We start from the raw sequence: 22832 nt of genomic DNA, 5'->3' as shown, positions 1-22832 counted from the left end.
CTTTTTCTGCTCTTATGTTCCACTTATTCTCCACTTTTTCTCCACTTTTTCTCTACTTTTTCTATGGTCGGTCTACCCATTAGCTCTGCCATGCATAGTGTAGCTCTACACCTACTGCACATGTTACTTTATGATTGACATCTCTTTCGTACCAGAGCTGTCTAAGTCTACTCTGACCCCATATTTGTCATTACTATATTGTCCTTGTACTGTATTATGACATTTGTATCATGTGTTTCATTTCTTGCTGTGTTGCAATTTTTTTGCTGCATCCCAATTGTACCTCTACATTGTTCGAGTTTATGTTATTGTTCTCTCACTCTTATGTGATACTGATTATTGTCATTTTTCATGATTACATGCAGATAAGTCCAATCTGACGAAGGCTCAGGCCGAAACGTCATTTGTAACTTGTTTTGGACAAAAACATATATGCTTATGAAAAAAAAAATTTCTTAATACGGACCAATAAAGAGTGATTTTGCATTACTATCCGTTGTGACTTACTGACTTAGTCTGGGAGATATAGAGTGCCGAGGTTACTCACTAATTTTATCTATTATTACCTCTGAGCACCTATATACCAGTGAGCAGAGCTTCCTCTACAGTAGTTCTCCTGATTAGGCATGCCCTTACCTCATGAGCAGGGCATTGCAGCTTTGGTAGCAACCATTACGACATGGACTCTGCTGCTGTGGACCCGGGGAGAGTGAGTGCAGATTCATTGCACCCACACTCCTCACATGAAGGGTCCGCACTCCTAGAAAATGGGGGATACGTTCCCTGAGTGTCTCCCCCCCATATTCTAGACGGTCCAGAGTCGTCGTGGGACCCCTTTATTTTTTTTCTTACAATAAATTGGTGAAAGAGGAAATGTTTTGGGGACTGTTTTTTCAAATAAATTTCTTTTGTCGATTTTTTGTTTTTGTTAGTACTGACAGTTTATGATGTTGGGTATCTAATAGACGCCATGACATCACAAACTGCTGGGCTTGATCTCAGGTGACTTTACAGCTAGTATCAACCCGATTTATTACCCCGTTTGCCACTGCACCAGGGCACGGGATGAGCTGGGGTGAAGCGCCAGGATTGGCGCATCTAGTGGATGCGCCACGTCTGGGGTGCCTGCGGCCTGCTATTTTTAGGCTGTGAAGGCCCAATAACTATGGACCTTCCCACCCTGAGAATACCAGACCACAGCTGTCCGCTTTACCTTGGCTGGTGATCCAATTTGGGGGGTCCCCTACTTTTATTGTGTAATTATTAATATTTATAAAATAATTATAAAAAAGAGCCTGAGGGGACCTCCACATTGGATCCCCAACCACGGTAAAGCTGCCAGCTGTGGTTTTCAGGCTACAGCCGTCTGCTTTACCCTAGCTGGCTATCAAAAATGGGGGGACCCAACGTAATTTTTTTTTTTTAACTATTTTTTAAATAGAAAAAATTAATGGGCTTCCCTGTATTTTGATTGCCAACCAAGGTAACGGCAGGCAGATGGGGGTGGCAACCCATAGCTGTCTGCTTTATCTGCGCTGAGAATCAAAAATACCGCGGAGCGCTACGTCATTTTTTAAAAGATTTATTTTTACAGCACTGTGATGTCCAGCAATCAAAATACAGGGAAGCCCATTTTATTTTTAGTTATTTAAATAAATAATTAAAAAAAATATATGTTAGCGCCCACTGCATTTTTTGTATTGCTAGCTAAGGGTAATCCAAGCAGCTACTGGCTGCTAACCCCCACTGCTTGGTGTTACCTTCACTGGCAATGGAAAATCCAGGGAAGCATTTTTTTTTTTTTTTGCCAAAAAGCTACAAAAAAAGGACGTGAGCTTCGCCATATTTTTGTATGCTAGCCAGGTATAGCAGGCAGGTGCTGGAAGAGTTGGATACAGCGCCAGAAGATGGCGCTTCTATGAAAATGCCATTTTCTGAGGTGGCTGCAGACTGCAATTCGCAGCAGTGGGGCCCAGAAAGCTCAGGCCAACCGGTGGTGCGGATTCCAATCCCAGCTGCCTAGTTGTACCTGGCTGGACACAAAAATGGGGCAAAGCCTACGTCATTTGTTTTCTAATTATTTCATGAAATTCATGAAATAATAAAAAAAGGGCTTCCCTTTATTTTTGGTTCCCAGCCGGGTACAAATAGGCAACTGGGGGTTGGGGGCAGCCGTACCTGCCTGCTGTACCTGGCTAGCATACAAAAATATGGCGAAGCCACATAATTTTTTCAGGGGGCAAAAAACTTCTGCATACAGTCCTGGATGGAGTATGCTGAGCCTTGTAGTTCTGCAGCTGCTGTCTGTCTGTATGGAGAAGAGCAGACAGCAGCTGCAGAACTACAAGGCTCAGCATACTCCATCCAGGACTGTATGCAGAAGTTTTTTGCCCACCAAAAAAATGACGTGGGCTTCGCCATATTTTTGTATGCTAGCCAGGTACAGCTGGCAGCCACGGGCTGCCTCCAACCCCCAGTTGCCTATTTGTACCCGGCTGGGAACCAAAAATATAGGGAAGCCCGTTTTTTTTAATTATTTCACTTATTTCATGAAATAATTAAAAAACAAATGACGTGGGCTTCGCCCTATTTTTGTGTCCAGCCGGGTACAACTAGGCAGCTGGGGATTGGAATCCGCAGCACAGGTTAGCCCGAGGTTTGTGGGCGCCTCTGCTGTGGATTTCAGTCCGCAGCCGTCCCAGAAAATGGCGCTCTCATAGAAGCGCCATCATCTGGCGCTGTATCCAACTCTTCCAACAGCCCTGGAGCCGGGTGGCTTGTTGGGTAATCATGAGTTAATACTGGCTTTGTTTTACCAGCCAGTATTAAGCCAGAGATTCTTAATGTCAGGCACGTTTGACCCGGCCATTAAGAATCTCCAATAAAGGGTTAAAAAAAGACACCACACAGAGAAAAAATACTTTAATAGAAATAAATACACAGACACATTAGAGACTCCATCTTTATTACCCCTGTCAGCCCTCCACGATCCTGCTCTTCTGTCTTCTTTCTTTCTAGTGTAGTAGTAGTGACGATTGTAGTGAGGGGCATCACTTGGGGCTGGGGAACCTCCATCCTAACTACAATGCTCACTACAATCGGGAAGCAGCGTGCAGCCTTCACTCCGTGAGTGATCACTGCTGGCTGCTAGCGGTAACGCTGACAGACGCGTTACCATAGCAACGGTGCTCCCGGAGCCGCGGTTAGCGGTGACGTCACCGCTAACTGCGTTGCTATGGCAACGGTGATCTCCGTTAATGACCGGCTGTGTCAGCCGGTCCCTAACGGAACGGGGAGTCGACCGTGTGCTAGAGCATGTCGCCGGTACACGGCGATACACATATGTGCACCGTGTACCGGAGAGATGCACTCGCAGGTCCTACATGACGTGTCATAGTCATGTGACCAGTCTGTAGCCAATGAGATAATAGCCACGTGACTGGTCACATGGCTATTTTGACGTCACGATAGGTCCTGCTTCTCTGCTGGCAGTGCAGGTCACCGGGAGGATTCAGCGATCATCGGATGGAATAGCGGCAGGAGACAGAGTGCAGAAGGGATCGCGAGGACCGGTAAGTGTTATGGCAATGTTTATTAACTGTTTGTGTACATTTATAATGCATTTTTATGTGTTTGTGATTGCCTCCCATTATAGCCTATACGTTCGAGTTCGGTTCGTCGAACGTTCGACGAACCGAACTCGAACGGGACCCCCGTTCGGCGAACCGGCCTCGAGCCGAACCGGGACCGGTTCGCTCATCTCTACTCCTGACAGAAAAACACACCAAAAACAAGATGTGTTTTTGATGCATTTTGGTGTGTTTTCTGCCAGGAGATGCAGATTTGGTGCAGAAATGTCAGCAACCAAATACTCAATGTGCGCACATAGCCCAATCCAGTAATATAGCCTTGACTTCAATGAGTTCACTTGAGGTCACAGTTGGAGTACCGTGAGAACCCGAGCTGTGACCTCAGGTAAATTCATTGAACTCAATCTCAGATTACTGGAATGCATGCCCATTCTGGTAATCCAACATTGAGTTCAATGCTGCCGGATTACTGGATTATGGACTTCAATGCTGCCAGTTACTCATGTAATCCAGCACCATTGAAGTCAATAACCTGGTAATACAGGACTATTGAACTCAATGCCAGATTACCGGATTTTAGTTCAATGAGTTCACCTCAGATGAGCTCACCTGAAGTCACAGCAGGGGTACTGTGGGAACTGACAGCTCTGATCTCAGGTGAACTCATCGCTCTCACAGCTGCAGCTCCATCAGTGTGCTTTGCAGTTCCAGTAGTTGGTCATGATTTTAATGTGACCACGCACTGCGACAACAGTATTTAGGAGAGCTGAGATTGTCATGGGATGTCATGATGTGGAATACGTTGGACCTGCAGGGCTGTTTTGGGTGTTAACAAATGATAGAAAGAGGGGGTTTTATGTTCCTTTTTTAAATAAAGGATTTTTTTCTGTGTTTTGTGTTTATTTCTTTTTGCTTTCATTGTAAGCAATGGGAAGGGGGAGTCTCAGACAAATCACAGCTGTCATTAATCTTTTACATTACCCCTATTACAACCACTCCACAGCAATCAGGCTGAGCCGGGTAAATGACAGGATTGGCGCATCTAATGGATGTGCGATTTCTTTGGCAGCTGCGGGCTGCTAGTTTTAGGCTGGGGAAGGCGGCCCAAAAACAATGGGCCTCCCCTGCGTGAAATTTTCAGCCCTCAATTGTCTGTTTTACCTTGGCAGCTTATCAAAATTTGGAGGACCGCATACCGTGTCTTAAAATTATTTAAAATAATTTTAGAAAAATCTGCATGAAGTCTCTCATATTTTAATATATGATTGGGGGCTGCAGCCTCTAGTTGTCTGCTTTATCTGCACTGGGAATCAAAATATCGCATGTAATTTTTTCCAAGTATTTATTTATTTTTATACTCCACTTCAGGGACCCAGACAGCTAGTATGAGAGCAAATAATCACAGACACCAGCAGTCTGACTGCAACCAATCACACACACTGTCACAGAGGGTGGGTGGTGGAAGCAGTGAATATTCATGAGTCTTAATGAGCGGACCCAGAAGCATGATGACAGCCATGCGAAAAATCTGTAACTACAATTGTCCTGCTTTAATTCACATTTTGCTTCCTTTTTAAGTTCCCTTGTCCATATTAACACACTTCAGGTCAGGTCCCTTAGACTTATATGGGGTTCAGTGTCCGGGGTCAAGTTTCTGTCAAGTCTGGTCCTGAAATGGACTTTTTTTTTTAGTCCAACCGGACCCAGCAAACCTAAGCATCTGCCCATGTCAATTTATTACCAAAGTAAAAAGAAAATAGGATAAAGCACAGTTTTCGCTCAACACATCTAATAATACATATTCGACATATAATGACACTTTTACCTCCTACTGCAGTCTCATAATTATTCACACCCTTCATGTGGCCAGTGAATAAAGATGTTAGAATTTTTTGAATTTTAAATTCAACAGATTCACCAATATTATCCTAAAAATGGGATTAGTAGGAAATCGATTCCCTCTGAATCACAAAGCTGCAAAGTCTCTAACTGTCCTTAAAAAAATGCAAGTAATACTGAGTCTCTTAGAACGGTATCGAACCCCTTTCAAGCTCTTTTTTTGCAAACACAGCCTTAGCAATGACCCAAGTGACCTCAGCATATCTGACTATGGGTAAACTGTGGTAGCTCACAGTCTTTTATATTGCAACACTGCACTTAGATTTTTATGCTCTTTAAAGGAAACAACTTATACTACTTACTGTTTTGTGATAAGACATACCATTCTACAGTTGACTTTAAGTTATGAGAATAGCACGGGGGTTAACTAAGAATTTACCTGCTTGGGCCTGTGGTCTATGTCAAATCTAAATGACCATGCAATTACAATGTATCCAGTGTCTTGGATTTCATTATCATAAACCATCTAGTTTGGATGGTATTTTATCTTGGTAACGCCACGGAAAATAGAGAATCCCAGTTATACTCCTTTAGGCCTGTTTCAGACGTCAGTGATTCTGGTACGTTTGTGCTTTTTTTCATACGTACCAGAATCACTGACATGTGCAGACCCATTATAATGAATGGGTCTGCTCACACGTCAGTGATTTTTCACTGACCGTGTCTCCGTGCGGCGTACATGCATGTCCGTGATTACCGCACGGAGACATATCCATTTTTTTCTGTCATCACTGATGCCACACGGACCACACAGTGGGGTGATCCATGAAACACGTGCCAGAAAAACATGGACTTTTAAAATAATAAACATTTTCAACTCACCTTTCCAGCGACGCTTTGTGCAGCCTGGGCTCTCTGCAGCTTCCTGGCTAACTCATGAATATTCATGAATGCAGTCAGAGCTGACCCGGAAGTAGCTTCAGAGAGCGGTGGGTGGACGCTACAGAGCTGGAGACTTCAGCACCATGGAGAGCAGGAACGGGACAGGTGACACACGTTCATGTGCAATCACGGATAACAGATACCATATCACGGATTGCACATGGACAACCACCGTGTGCCATGAATCACAGAACACGGAGGGACATATGCATGTTTTACATGTCAGTGAAGAACGGGCCTTAGTGATCACTCTCCTCTCAATTCATGTGACTCAGCGCTAATAAATGATACAAATAAATAAATGAATAACCTGTATGGAGCAATTGTGATGTAGTTGAAGAACCAGTAATATATATTCCATCACCAGAAGAATTTACCATTACCAATTTAAATTCTGTTGAAACTGGAACCCTTGAAGAAGGTAAACTGTTTAATTCTGCCTTATCTTGAATATGTATCTGACAGCCCTGAGAAAAATCCATCTAAGTTACATAATATTTGTTTCTTAGTGAATAGAGGGAATATTAAGCACAAATAGCAACACTACTAGAGCCTCTTATTATCCCTGGCTTGGGCAGGTACACAATCCATGTCCACCTTCATGGCAATTTTTTCAAATTTTTCATTTTGCAAGGAAGAAACAGAGCCGTAACATAAATAAATAAAAAAACAATATCTATATTTTTTAATATAATAATGTTTGTTGGATGTACTGCCACTTAGGAGCATATCCTCTGCTTGTATATGATTTTCTTTTTCATGTGTATTATGATTTCTTATATCATGACCATAGTTATTAATTTCTGAATTTTTCTTTTATCAACCTTGTCATCATTTAGTGTATTTTTGAGAAGGGTCGGTGAGACCGAAACATCATTTTGTTTGTACACTACTCATGGTGCAACCAAATAAGGGATCTTTTTTTTTTATTTCATTACTCACATTACACACTTTAGAAATTTTCTTGGCCGAGAGACCGCTATCAATAAGCTAGATGATCCTGGTTTTCTTTTCCTGGGGATTTTTCTTCATGGCTGTTCCTTCAAGGCAACCAGTAACCTTTCGCTTGGGAGTCAACCTAACAACCCATTGAGCTATTAGGAAATGTGGGAACAGGTTTTAATATGTAGTATACAGGAAGAAAAAGATTTTTCCACCACCAGAAGCAAAAACGTAACAATGCATTGATATGACAAAAATCATAACTAATCATATGTTAAATAGTTGCAAGTCAAATTTATGTAGGATATAGCCAAGATGATTGTTTATAAAATGATGGTAGTCTCAAATTCAAGCTTTAGTAAATGGTGCGATATGGAGCCTGAAAGTCAAAAGTTCAAAACATTGTTATTTGTCCAGCACAGAAAGAATCTTCATAAAAGCCTCTTTATTTAAATTTCCATCAAACAATTGTGGCGTCCTGGACAAGCCAGGGGCCACAGGTAACAACACACACACCCCCACCCCCCAGCAGTTCACAGCAGACATCCCCAGTGAGACCTGATTCCTTCCCTCGGGTTCAAACAGACACACTAGGTGGGCAGAGTCAAGCAGATAGGCACGCCCACCGAGCAGTTTAGCTGGCCTGAGGCAGGAAACAAGGGGAGACAAGTGCAGGCAGAGGAAGAGAGAGGAGGTCTGCAGAGAGGCAGAGGCAGACTGGGGCCTAGGTTGGAGCCTAGGGCCCTCGTGCAGCAGTCACATGGGTGACGTCACGAACAATAACCAAATCCCCACAATCAAATCCCCTTTTCACTCACGGGCGAGGAACGCTGCTTGAGTCCCCGGGATCCGGCCCACCGCTCGAGCCACCACTGAGCAGCAGCAGCCGCAGCAGCCGCAGCAGCCGCAGCAGCCGCGGCCGGTCCCGAGCAGTGGGAGAGCGCAGCGTCCCCTCCTCCGCCCGTGACAACTTGGCATCACGAACAGGATCTTACCGCTCTGCCGTCTGGTAGAGGTGCGCCTTGTGACCGCCGGAGGTGTCCGGCCAAAAATTTGGAGAAGCCATCTTGGGCGCGAAAAATTCCCGCTCGATCGTCTCCTCGAGCAGTGGAGGCGCGAAAGCTAAAACCCCGCCCCTGTAGAGAGGTGCCAGAGAGACACTAAAGGGGGGCGGATGGCGTCCGGCCGCATGTGAACCGCGGCTGTGGAAGCAGGGATGCCAGGACTCTGCCAGTATTTGGTTCCTGGAACACCGCTGCACGAGATGTCCCGTCCGTCCGGCACCGCTGATGACGATGGCCCTGGCAGTCCACCTGGCCGCGACGGAGATGACGATGGCTCCGGCAATCCGCCCGGCCGCAACGGCAGCGAAGCACCCATCCCATTAAGGAATCTGGGCCCGTTCCTGGACTGGGGTCAAGGGGTGCTGCCCACTTCTTAGGGGCAGCATCAGGGCCAGGTTATTTGGGTGGGTGACTGAAAGACCCATTCCGTTGCCGTTATTAAAAGTGTTTTATAGCTGTTGCAACGGTTGAAGTGTTATGCCTCCCGTATGGGAAGATTTGAAATGTATACTGTTTGGTGTTTGTTTTTATATCTTTCAGTTTAAAAGAGAAAAATAAAACCGGTGATGGACGGGCAGCCCGCGGACGGTCTGCATTTTACTAAGGGGGAATGTGGCGCCCTGGACAAGCCAGGGGCCACAGGTAACAACACACACACCCCCCCACCCCCAGCAGTTCACAGCAGACATCCCCAGTGAGACCTGATTCCTTCCCTCGGGTTCAAACAGACACACTAGGTGGGCGGAGTCAAGCAGATAGGCACGCTCACCGAGGAGTTTAGCTGGCCTGAGGCAGGAAACAAGGGGAGACAAGTCCAGGCAGAGGAAGAGAGAGGAGGTCTGCAGAGAGGCAGAGGCAGACTGGGGCCTAGGTTGGAGCCTAGGGCCCTCGTGCAGCAGTCAGGCAGACGGTAGTGGCCGGAGAAGAGAGCCGGGAAGACAGTCTGGTGGAACTGTAGATAGCCGGGGCTGGGCGGTGGCCCACCAGTACCGAACCGGGGAGCCAGCTGGAAACCTGAGCGCAGGAGGAGCATACGGAAGGTGCAGGAAAGGACTTACAGTACCAACCTGGGGTCAGGGGAAAAACACCGCAGCCGTCTGTGGGACCCATCCATCCAGCCGTTTGTTTGACCAGAGACTTTGTGTGAATTACTGGCTGAGTGAGTACCACCGTGCCGTGCGGCACAGCGCTGCCCCCACGACCCTGCACCTCGCCAGGCCCCGTAACCCGCCTGTCATCCATCCCTACCCCATCACCGGGCCCCGGGACAACCAACCCCCTACCCACGGAGGGGAGAACTAACATCCAAGCTGCTCCCTGTCATCGCTCCCGGGATCCCCGTCCAGAGCAGCGGTGGTGTTACAAATCTCACCACAACCGTGGGTGGCGTCACGGACAATAACCAAATCCCCACCATCCAATCCCCACCCTTTTCACTCACAGGCGAGGAGCGCCGCTCGAGTCCCCGGGATCCGGCCCACCGCTCGAGCCACCACCGAGCAGCAGCAGCCGCAGCAGCCGCGGCCGGACCCGAGCAGTGGGAGAGCGCAGCGTCCCCTCCTCCGCCCGAGACACAATCATTTAAAAAATCTTGACGTCGCAGCTTGATACATTAGAAATGTTCTCAGATGCGCGTTGGCTACGATGCCACATTTATTGCATGTTTAAAAATTAAATGACCAGACATTCTTACACAGGTTGCATTCTCTCTTCTTACAATTACTAAATGCCAGTCCCCATCCCAGCTTTTTCAAATAATCAACCAATTCTAACTGGAGTAACTGAAATCCAGAACTCAGGACCATGAAGCTAATAATGGTAGTTTAAATCTTGGCGTATATTCAAACCTAATGGTGTTCTAGTTTTCAGTACATAAATCCACCAAGTTTCTCTGTTAATTAGATTTTGTTTGATGTCTCCTCCCCAAAATGGTTGTACAACATGTTCAATGCCTATGACTTTAAACCATTACTGCAAAAAAATGCCTGATTAAAATTTATTTTTCTAGAGCCCCCACTTCTGTGTTTTAGGCAGCCCCCAAATCTAAGAAGCATCATTGTAAGAAGCTCCCTGTCCTCTCCAACAACAGGAACACTTCCCTGCAACCAGAAAAAATGTAAGACCTATCCATTTATTTTGACAACTGACAAGATAAAGATTCCCAGATCACATGAGGACTACAAGATCCCAGGTACCTTCAGCTGCACCACAACTAATGTGGTGTACTTAATTATATGCACCAAGTGTCCAACTGGGGGTCTGTATGTAGGGGAGACAGGACAACAGCTCAGGACAAGGATGAATTCTCACCGCCACACAATTAGAGAAAAAAAGGATAGATCTATCTGTGGCCAAACATTTTTGTAACCCAGACCACAGCATCATGGACATGAAATTGCTGGTACTGAAAAGAAATTTCAAATCCCAGAGAGACAGGAGACTTTGGGAGTACAAACTTATGATGACCTTTGAATTGTCTCTCCAGAAAGGAGACAAACTCTAGCGCCACCTATTGGAAGTAGCAATCCTAAAAGTCACAAGTGGCCTTTTAAACAAGCCTTTTCATATGAATTAGGATTTAAACTAGATCAGAACCCCAATGTTCTTTGATGACCAGATGACCTTTGCCACATTCAGAGCAGGAATGAATGTCACATGGATTTATGTCTTTTTACATTAATAAAGAAATGTGTTCCTCAGAGCATCTGGGGGCATCACAACTCTGGACCAGACCCAAATCAGAGGACAATTAAACTTTCACACTGCTTATCTATGAACTGCTGCAATATTTATGGCCACAACAGTTTGTCCCCTTGCCATACTGATTGTTCTGCTTCACCTAAGGGTGCCTTCACACTTTACGATGCAGCAGCGATCCGACCAGCGATCTGACCTGGTCAGGATCGCTGCTGCATCGCTACATGGTCGCTGGTGAGCTGTCAAACAGGCAGATCTCACCAGCGACCAGTGACCAGCCCCCAGCCAGCAGCGACGTGCAAGCGACCCTGCGCTTGCACGGAGCCGGCGTCTGGAAGCTGCGGACACTGATAACTAAGGTAAACATCGGGTATGGTTACCCGATGTTTACATTAGTTACCAGCGCACACCGCTTAGCTTTGCTCTCCTAGCTACAGTACACATCGGGTTAATTAACCCGATGTGTAATGCAGCTACATGTGCAGAGAGCAGGGAGCCGCGCACACTGCTTAGCGCTGGCTCCTTGCTCTCCTAGCTACAGTACACATCGGGTTAATTAACCCGATGTGTAATGCAGCTACATGTGCAGAGAGCCGGAGCCGGCAGCACAGGCAGCGTGAGAGCTGCGGAGGCTGGTAACTAAGGTAAATATCGGGTAACCACCTTGGTTACCCGATGTTTATCTTGGATACAGCTTACCGCAGCTGCCAGACGCCGGCTCCTGCTCCCTGCTCGCTTCATTTGTCGCTCTCTCGCTGTCACACACAGCGATCTGTGTGTCACAGTGGGAGAGCGCCTTTGAAGAAAACGAACCAGGGCTGTGTGTAACGAGCAGCGATCTCGCAGCAGGGGCCAGATCGCTGCTCAGTGTCACACACAGCGAGATCGCTAATGAGGTCACTGCTCTGTCACAAAAAGCGTGACTCAGCAGCGATCTCGGCAGCGAGCTCGCTGTGTGTGAAGCACCCCTAACTTGTCTTATTTACTGCTCTATTCTGTCCTGTTCTGTATAAATAATGTGACTATTCAGATTTTGTGTTATTCTGAGCCTGATGTAGAGACCTGAGTAGTCTCGAAAGCTTGCTATTATTACCATCTTTTCAGTTAGACATTAAAAGATATCAACCATTGAGGACTCTCAGCTTTTTAAACAATTTTTTTATGACTTTAAAATCAGAGGTATTTCCATTGTGTTAATAAAATGTTTAAAAATAGAGAAGATGTTATAAACAATTTTATTTGTTGCATCAATTGTCATCTAATAAAATTTTACTGAAGTTTTTGTACTGATATAACATAGGAATTATTTTTTGATAATTTCATTAACTGCATTAAAATGTGGACTGAACATGGTAATAAATGTTACAGAATCATTGTAGTACCTCTGTTGTCACCCATCAACATAGCCTTCCCATCTTTTCTATTCACTGAAAATTCTGCCCTGTTGAGCATAGTTGTGTCTTAAAAGTCTGATTTTAATGAATACTTTTTCTTTTTCAAAGCAATGATTCAAGGTTGAATTTCTTTTACCACTAATGAGCTCCCTAACAGGGATATTTTTATCACATGTTTTGGATGGAATGAATCTGCATATAATATGTAGTTTATAGCCTGGTTTTTCTTTTCCTAAAAGGTGATACATTGGATCCTATACAAAAGTTATTGTAAGTGTTACATCCAAAAAGTTAATGCTATTAAAACCAACCTCATAAGTGAATTTTAAATTCATGTTGTTATTATTGCCATGCTGAAAAAATTCTGACACCAATTCTTTGTGTCCAAACCATAGGATTAAGTCATCAATATAGCGTCCAATCCACCTGGCATGGGAGGAGAAAGGTTTGGTGTCAGAAAAGAGAATAATGCCTTCCCATACAGACATGTAAACATTAGCTATCGAGGGCGAGAAATCCGCCCCCATAGGAGCTCCGAATTTCTAAAGAAAATACTGCTTATTAAATAAAAAATAATTGGGCTTCAAATGAAATTCCACTGACATTATTAGAAATTGCTGCACATTGCTAGTATAAATACTGTATTTCAATAAATATTTAGCCAAAACGTGTAAAGATAAATCATGAATCAAAGAGAATACAGAGTAGCAACATGAAGGGTCACCCAAATGCTAGTACATGGCCATTTTGGACAATCTAATGAAGTGATCAAGTGTTTGGTGTCCTTGATAAGGACTGGTAAGTTTGATATGAGTGGCTTTAAGTGCAAATCCACCCAGGAGCTCAATCTTTCCCCAAGACTGCCAATACACGCCATAATGGGACAAAAATGTGGAAGAAAGAGCTGAATAGGGCAGAATAAAATATAAGCACTATCGGATGTTGGACAAATAAATCAGCAGACATCTTATCAGTAAACACTCCCAGAACAACACCTTCTAACAATAATATCTTAATTTTTTCTTGAAACGTCAAAGTATGATTGTCCTTCAATCTTGTATAGATATCTGTGTTTAACATGATTTTTTTCCTCCTTATTCATGTTGTATTTGACAGATCGCTTTTGAGTAGCCTCTTTTAACCTAACAAGGTCTACTTCTTCAATCTCCTAAAAGGAATCTAGAACTACCGAATAGTGGAACTTTTTTTGATGACTAGCTGATCGCTGAGAATTAGTAGCTAGCTTGGAAGTCATGGAGTGACTGTTTGGTATGGAGGGGATGATTGGATATAAAATAATATGAAGCCAATCGTCTTCCGAAGTCCGACGGGCAGATGACAAGGCCGCTACGGGACTAGAGAACGGTACATCAACTAAGGAAAACTCAAATGTGAATGAAGGGGATGTTTAAGGGCACACCCCAACATATGGCATGTCTGTGTTAACTTCACATGTGCACAAGTATTGGTCACGTGTTAAGGGACACATCAGACTGAGAGGTAACCCAGTTAGCATCACTGGGAAACTGAGGACTGGTACACACACACACAAGTCTGCCACTGACACTGCAGACTACCGTTCACGTGCGTAGGGGCATGTCAGACTATGTGGGCCACCCAGTTAGCATTACCGGATGCCCGGAGACTGATAGGACATATACTGACTCTCACCGTGCTAAGACACAGGTGTACCGAGATACGAGTACCTGATACCGTCACCTAGCCCTGATACACACACAAGTCTGCCACAAGCTCTGCAGACTACCGGTCACATGCGTAGGGAGCACGTTAGACCAAGTGGGACACACAGTTAGAGTCAATGGGCACCCGAGGACTGGTAGGACAGGAGCAGACCCTAACCGCGCCGCATTACCAGAGAATTGTGGCATCCGGCACCGATGCCCTAGCCCTGCCTACCACTGTCTTATCCATAAACCCACACCTGCCTCAAACACTGCAGGAAAAATGGAGCTGGAACCCACGCATACATGCAGCACAGTCTGCTTACTGAGCTGCAGCTATAGACAATGTGATGCCCGTGCACCGATGGGCATGGTTATGGACCTTTTATAGCCGCCTCCCTGGTCCAGGCCACATGTCATGAAGTTATGGCACCGGTGGCGGCTATCCCGCAACCGCTATGTCACCACTGATATCATTGCAACCAATCAGCGGCCACCGCTGATGTCACCGCGAGCCAATCAGAGGCCACCACGTCAGCGATGATGTTATGCGCATGTGCAATAGCGGTAATCCTGCACTTAGTGCCTGGAGAGGCTGCATGAACCCGTGCATGTGTCGTAGCACTAAATGAGCACTTAGGCTCAGGATGGTACAACTCTAGCCACCTGATGCCTGTCAGCCCGACACCTCGAGCGACAGACAGGTGGCGCTGCGGAGTTGACCAATCCCAATGTGGGAATCAATAGTGCGACTGGTCCGGTTTGGGACTCAAAAGGAACCCGAACCATAACACTGCTGTTCCTGAAATTGACCTATTGTTTTAACTTAATTTCCATTCTTTAGATGTGTGCAGACTATTCAGATATGTCAGGTGATTTAAAAAAAATGACATATTAAAGTGAGATTGGGGACAAACGTTTTAAAAACTAACAAATATTTATAAACATCAAAACTGTTGGTGGGTGAGAAGGTAAATTCTTTTGATAACACCTTTAATTGTGTAATGGAGCCTGAAAGTCAAAAGTTTAAAATATTGTTATTTGTTTGTTACCCTTTCATTCCCTCCTCAGTCCCAAAGCACAGACCCCTATCACAGACCTTCATGCTGATGATCTGGTCTCGTACTTCACATAGAAAATAGAAAACATCCGGCAAGAGATCAGCTCCCAGTCACCAAGCGTCGTGATTCCCATATTCCCCCCACATCCCGTCCGGATCACTCTCCACACTTGACCAAGTCACAGAAGAAAAAGTCTCCAGGCTCCTCTCCTCTTTTCATCCTACCACTTGCCCTACTGATCCCTTTCCCTCACATCTACTCCAGTCTTTCTCTCCAGTCATCATTACTCACCTAACTAAAATCTTCAATCTCTCTCTCTTCTGGTATCTTCCTCTCCTCCCTTAAACACTCTATCATTACTCCATTATTAAAAAAAACGTACTCTTGACCCATCTTGCGCAAACAACTACAGACCAGTCTCCAATCTCCCCTTCATTTCCAAACTCTTGAAGCACCTGGTCTGTTCCTGCCTCACCCGCTACCTCTCCTTTCACTCTCTTCTAGATCCTTTACCGTCTGTCTTATGCCCACTACACTCACCAGAAACTACCTTCGTCGAAGTGATCAATGACCTGCTGACAGCAAAACGTAATGGTGACCACTTTCTGCTTATTCTTCTTGACCTCTCTGCTGCCTTCAACACTGTCGACCACCATCTCCTCTTTATGCTCCATTCTATCGGCCTAAAGGACACTGTGCTCTCCTGGTTCTCTTCCTATCTTTCTGGCCGCTCATTCAGCATATCATTTTCTGGCTCTACATCTTCTACTCTTGCTTTCACTGTTAGGGTGCCTCAAGGTTCAGTCCTCAGCCTTCTTCTTTTCTCCCTCTACACTGCCCCAATTGGACAGGCCATCAGTAGATTTGGCTTCCAGTACGATCTTTATGCTGATGACACACAACTATACACTTCATCCCGTGACCTCACCCCTGCTGTACTACAGAACACCAGTGACTGTCTGACTGCAGTTTGCAGCGTCATGTCTGCTCTCTATCTGAAGCTTAACCTTTCCAAAACTAACTGAGAACTACTTCTATTCCCTCCATCTTCTAACCTCCCAAAACCCGACATCTCCCTCTCTGTGTGTGGCAGCATGATAACTCCTAGGCAGCAGGCTCACTGTCTGGGTGTTATACTTGACACCGACCTGTCCTTCACCTCCTATATACAATCTTTTGCCCACTCCTGTCACTTACACCTCAAGAACATCTCTAGCATTTGCCCCTTTCTCACAATGGAAATGAAAAAAACTCTCACCGTGGCCCTGATCCACTCTCGCCTCGACTACTGTAACTCGCTATTAATTGGTCTCCACCTAACTAGACTCTCTCCTCTACAGTCCAACCTTAATGCAGCAGCCAGGGTCACCTACCTAGCTAACCGCTACTCGGATGCCTCCTCTCTTTGCCAGTCATTGCACTGGCTGCCCATATATCACATGATCCAATTCAAACTGCTTGTTCTCACCCACAAAGATCTCCACAGTGCGGCGCCCCCCTACATCTCCACCCTCCTCTCTGTCTATCACCCTACCTGTTCCCTATGCTCTGCAAATGACTTTTGACTAACATCCACACTAGTCCGAATCTCCCACTCCCGAATCCAAGACTTCTCCCGAGCTGCACCAATCCTCTTGAATGCTCTACCCCAAGAAGCTAGGATGAATCACAACTTATTCAGCTTCAGACGCTCCCTAAAAACGCATCTTTTTAGGGTGGCCTATCACACTCCCTAGCCGAACTAAATTCACATAGTCCCTCCATGCCTTCTCAGAACATAACCCCACATCAAACTCCATGGCACCCAAATGCATCTCAAGGTTGTGCCCAACTGGTCCAGGCAGCCATTATCCATCCCCCATTTTCTTGAGATGGCTGGATTGTCATTGTAAATAAGCACTTGTACCTTGTCCCCCCCATCTCATTGTAGATTGTAAGCTCTCTCACGAGCAGGGTTGTCTCTTTTCTTTCATACTCTAATTATTGTATTTTCTATTACTGTTATTTGTTTGTATATGAACCTCCCGAATTATAAAGCGCTGCGGAATATGTTGGCGCTATAGAAATAAAGATTTTTTTATTATTATTATATTATTATTACCCTTTTGCAGATGCTGGTGTGCCGCCCCCGCAACAGTCGTCGGGATGCTCGGACCCGGATCCGCAGTGGCTCAAGGGGTCTCTGGATCCGAGGCGGCATTGTGCGGCACCCTCGTAAATAAAGGGGGGAATTGTTTGTGGTTTTGGGATAATGTTCATTACGCCACCCACGGTGTGTGGTAACGTGAGGGACCACCGCTGCCGGTTTGGGGAGCCCGCGGACGCTGATGTGTGGCAGCTTAAGTTGTTAACCCCTCCGTGGGCAGGGGAGTGGGGTCCCGGGGTCCAGTGATGGATGGCGTGAGGAACCCGTTAGGTGCAAGGGGGATAAAGTGTACTCACACAGTCCAAAGTCACTGACGCTGGCACCAGGTAAACCAAACTCTTGAGCACTCTGTGGTCCTTGGGTGGGCGCACTGAGTCCGTGTCCTCTTGGTGTTGCCTGCCTTGTCCCTTGGCACTGTGTGTCCTATGTGTGGATCCCTTACACTTGAAGCGTTTTGGGTCCCGCTCACTTCCGTGGCTAGCAGGGTGAGCTTGCTCTCAGGGTTCATGCTTGGGATTTTCTGGACGGTTGTGGGAAGTCCTATCCCCCTTGTTGCGCTAGTACCCCGATTCTGGAGTGGGTAGGGAATGGTTCTTGAAGATTCCGTTCCCGTCGGGTGAATTACTGGGCTCCGTGAAGCTACTTCCCAGCCTAGGGTCCATGAACCCTATCATGACCTGGTCCCTGCCCGGTTTTAGCACAAGGCAGCCGGCCTGCTCTCTGTAGCAGCACCGTGCTCCCTGCCACTACCCCCTGCGACCGGGGTTCCAGCTACTTCTGGCCAGGCCAACATCTAGCACCTGGGACGGGTACAGGAGCCCAGCTCCACAACGTGACCTGCACTGTCACCGCTGTCTCTCTCCTCCAGCTTCCACTCTCCAACTCTACAACTGCACTGACAGTTCTGCCCTCCTTCAACCAGCCCTCCATCTGGGTGCCCCTATTCCCCTCAGGCTACCCAATGGGTGTTTGGTGGGTGTGGTGCAGAGTGTTCCTCAGGATTTGCGTACACCTGTTGGTAGCAACACCAAAGTGACAGGACCCCTAACCAAGGAGGAGCGGGTACCATGCATAATAGCAGATTGCATGGCACCCTTGTGATGACCTGATAGGCCAGGGTGTCACACTAGATACAATATATACTACGATGGAAATATATATACCAAGATAAGGGATAATTATACCAGTATATACCAGGAGGGACCCAGGATGAGGACATATACCAGAATGGGAAATCTATATACCAGGATGGGGAACAATATATATCAGATTGGGCCCAGGATGGAAAATAAATATACCAGGAGGGGTATGGAGACTATATATATATATATATATATATATACTAGGAGGGGCTCAGGATGGGAATTATATAACATGATGGGTCACATGTACTATACACTGGCATCCAAAAGATTGGGCACCCTTAGTCAAAATTGCTATTATTGTGAACAGTTAAGCAAGTTTAAAATTAAATGATCTTAACAAGGCATAAAGTTAAAGATGAGAGATTTAATTTGTATTTCAGGCAAAATAATAATAATAAAAATATATATATATATATCTTTTACATTTTTAACTTAACAATAAAGGAAAATGGTCTGATGAAAAGGTTTGGGCACTTTGCATAGTTAATACCTATACAAAACAGGAGGAAACGAGTAACTTGCTTCAAAAATATATGTATTTTTTATTTTTTATTATTCTTTATATTTCATGTACTTATTTTTAGTAATATTTTTTCGTTAGATAGATACAAAACACATATATCGATATATAAATAGATAAATTACAACAATTGGATGGCCAAGAGGAGGGATGTTAAAAAAAGGCACAAATTAATCCTGCCAAACCCAAAATACATGGTACTTATCAATGACATAGTCAAATATAAATATAAAAAAATGTTTCACATGAAAATATCCACGCGTTCCCACGTGAAGAAGTTAGTTGTTGCGCCACATCAAAAGGGTAAGATAGCAATTTCCCCCAATGAGGATTGTGCAAGAAGCTTCAGCAAGCATATTGCACCCACTGCCACCCACATTGGTCAATCATAATCAGAATGTCCTAGTCAATATGTAACCCAATATCTAATAAAAAGATCGATCAGTGGAGCAGTGTTTAGCATATGCCGTGAAAGAGCCCACGCACACCTCACTAGGAGAAACCCAACAATGAAATTCTATGTCAGAACCTAGGATTACACCAACAGGGGTTATCAATGCATGCAAAGATAGATGCATATGAATTGCGTCAAAAGAGGATTGTGCATGGTGCTCCAATCACAAATTGCAAAACACTGCTGGCCATATTAGTTATAAGGGGGCATAAGTAGCAATCACCCAACCTCGGTACAGCAGTGTGAGCATATATCCCAAAAAGAGCACCCGCACACCTCATTTAAGAAATCCCAGTACTGGAATAGTTAATTAGTAAAAACAGTCATGCAGAGGTCCCACTTGCATAGTACAAAAATGCTGCGAGGATGGTCACCACACACTCTTACTATCCAGGCGTCACTATGCTATAACAATGATATGCCTAAGATTCCATCACAGCAGCAAATAGGTACATGCAAGTAAAGGACCAACTACATACCGTAAAGCACTGATATCACGTAGGGAAAAAATCGGCAGGCAGGAAAGTTAGATGAGGAGGGGGTTAAACCCAAACAAAGACTCCAACGTACGTTTCACAAGGAATATGTACCACGCTTCATCAGGGAGTGATTTGTCCCAGTGACCGGCAGGTTTAAATAGCCGGAAACAGCCCGTAATCAGCTGTGTTGAGTCAATGGATCATCACGGCGCATGCGCGCGCGGCGCTCCCAGATCCCAGAAACCCTCACCGGCCGTCATGGAGACAGCGCATGCGCGAGAGCGGGGACACGTCGCCATAGCTCCCGAACATGCGCCGACGCCAATCAGAGACGGCCAGGAGGAGGACGGGCCAGAGGCACAGCACGCGCACGCGCACCATCCATGACGGGTACTGCAGGACACACATGAATTCAAAGTTTAGATGTAGCCCATCTGTATGGACACTACCAACGATAAATGTAATTTAATAACCATGAAATGCAGAAATGCAATATAACATCATCTGTATTAAATCCGATTCTTCGGTCCATATCAATGGTAGGTACGTCAGTAATTCATTCCAATATGTCCAATGTAAATAGTTTAAGCCAATTCGGATAGAAGACAAGCGGATCCAAGCTGCTTAAAGGGAACATGTGAAAGAAGGACAAAAGAAAAATGAATATCATAAAAAACATATAAATGACATTAAAAACATTAATCCCTCAAACACTTAGAAGGGAGAAAACCCTAAAGGGGTGATGTCAAAGAAAAGAGGCAAAGCTTAAAGCCTCATTGGGTTTAACCCCCTCCTCATCTAACTTTCCTGCCTGCCGATTTGTTCCCTACGTGATATCAGTGCTTTACGGTATGTAGTTGGTCCTCTACTTGCATGTACCTATTTGCTGCTGTGATGGAATCTTAGGCATATCATTGTTATAGCATAGTGACGCCTGGATAGTAAGAGTGTGTGGTGACCATCCTCGCAGCATTTTTGTACTATGCAAGGGGTACCTCTGCATGACTGTTTTTACTAATTAACTATTCCAGTACTGGGATTTCTTAAATGAGGTGTGCGGGTGCTCTTTTTGGGATATATGCTCACACTGCTGTACCGAGGTTGGGTGATTGCTACTTATGCCCCCTTATAACTAATATGGCCAGCAGTGTTTTGCAATTTGTGATTGGAGCACCATGCACAATCCTCTTTTGACACAATTCATATGCGTCTATCTTTGCATGCATTGATAACCCCTGCTGGTGTAATCCTAGGTTCTGACATAGAATTTCATTGTTGGGTTTCTCCTAGTGAGGTGTGCGTGGGCTCTTTCACGGCATATGCTAAACACTTCTCCACTGATCGATCTTTTTATTAGATATTGGGTTACATATTGACTAGGACATTCTGATTATGATTGACCAATGTGGGTGGCAGTGGGTGCAATATGCTTGCTGAAGCTTCTTGCACAATCCTCATTGAGGGAAATTGCTATCTTACCCTTTTGATGTGGCTCAACAACTAACTTCTTCACGTGGGAACGCGTGGATATTTTCATGTGAAACTTTTTTTATATTTATATTTGACTATGTCATTGATAAGTACCATGTATTTTGGGTTTGGCAGGATTAATTTGTGCCTTTTTTAACATCCCTCCTCTTGGCCATCCAATTGTTGTAATTTATCTATTTATATATCGATATATGTGTTTTGTATCTATCTAACGAAAAAATATTACTAAAAATAAGTACATGAAATATAAAGAATAATAAAAAATAAAAAATACATATATTTTTGAAGCAAGTTACTCGTTTCCTCCTGTTTTGTATTGCTATCTGAGTAGCTCTGCACAGTGTGTGATATCCCCTGAGGGATTCACACATCTGTGCCCCTTGTTATTGTTGGATCTTATGTATTTAATAGTTAATACCTAGTAGCACTCCTTTTGGCAACTATTACAGCTTGAATTGGCTTTTTGTAGCCAGCCAAGAGTCTTTCAATTGTTTGTGGGATTTTCTTCCATTCTTGCTTGGAAAAGTCTTCAATCTCTGTTACATCCTTGGGTCGTCTTTCATGCCCTGCTTTTATGAGGTCTAGTCACATAATTTCAGTGATGTTTAGGTCAGGAGACTGCGATGGTCATTGTGAAACCTTCAGCTTGTGCCTTTTGATGTAATCTATTGTGGATTTTGATGTGTATTTAGGATCATTATCTATTTGTAGAAGCCATTTTCTTTTCAGCGTCATCTTTTTACAACAAAATTTCTGTAAGAACTGCTCGTAGGATTGCTATAGAGAAGCAAATCAAACACCCGCCTTACTGCAAAAGACCTTCAGGAAGATTTAGAAAACACAAGTAGGGTAAAAAGTCAGGTTTGATGCTGCGCTAAAAACCACAATTCCAAGTGTTGTAATTAATTCTTTTCTTTATTTTCAAAGGTCAACGCGTTTCAAAGGCATCTCCGCCTTCTTCATCAGGACAAAGAAACGAAAAGAACAGCCTAACACATGCTGTTACCAGAGGATATATATATAACACTGAAAAAAAGTAGCCACGTATACAGGGATGACGTCAACAGTCCAGTGACCAAGCGCAGCATCAAACCCAACTTTTTACCCTACCTGTGTTTTCAATGGCTATATCGGGGCTGCAGCTTACTACATCCTTTGCATTCATTTGCTTCTGCTTTACAAGGAGTTGTGCCTGTAACAAATGTAACAGGTGAGCACCTGTCCCATTGCCTTATATTTGCTTTATCATCGGATAAGACCCTATGTGCGCTTTTTCTCCACAGCTTTCTCTGATACTGACTTCAGGAAGATTTAGCAGACTCTGGAGTTGTGGTACATTGTGCTACTGTTCAGAGAAACCTGCACAAATATAGCCTTCATGGAAGA

Source organism: Anomaloglossus baeobatrachus, chromosome 6 (genome assembly GCF_048569485.1).
Source record: "Anomaloglossus baeobatrachus isolate aAnoBae1 chromosome 6, aAnoBae1.hap1, whole genome shotgun sequence".
Classification (NCBI taxonomy): domain Eukaryota; kingdom Metazoa; phylum Chordata; class Amphibia; order Anura; family Aromobatidae; genus Anomaloglossus; species Anomaloglossus baeobatrachus.
Note: the sequence above shows the minus strand (reverse complement) of the source record.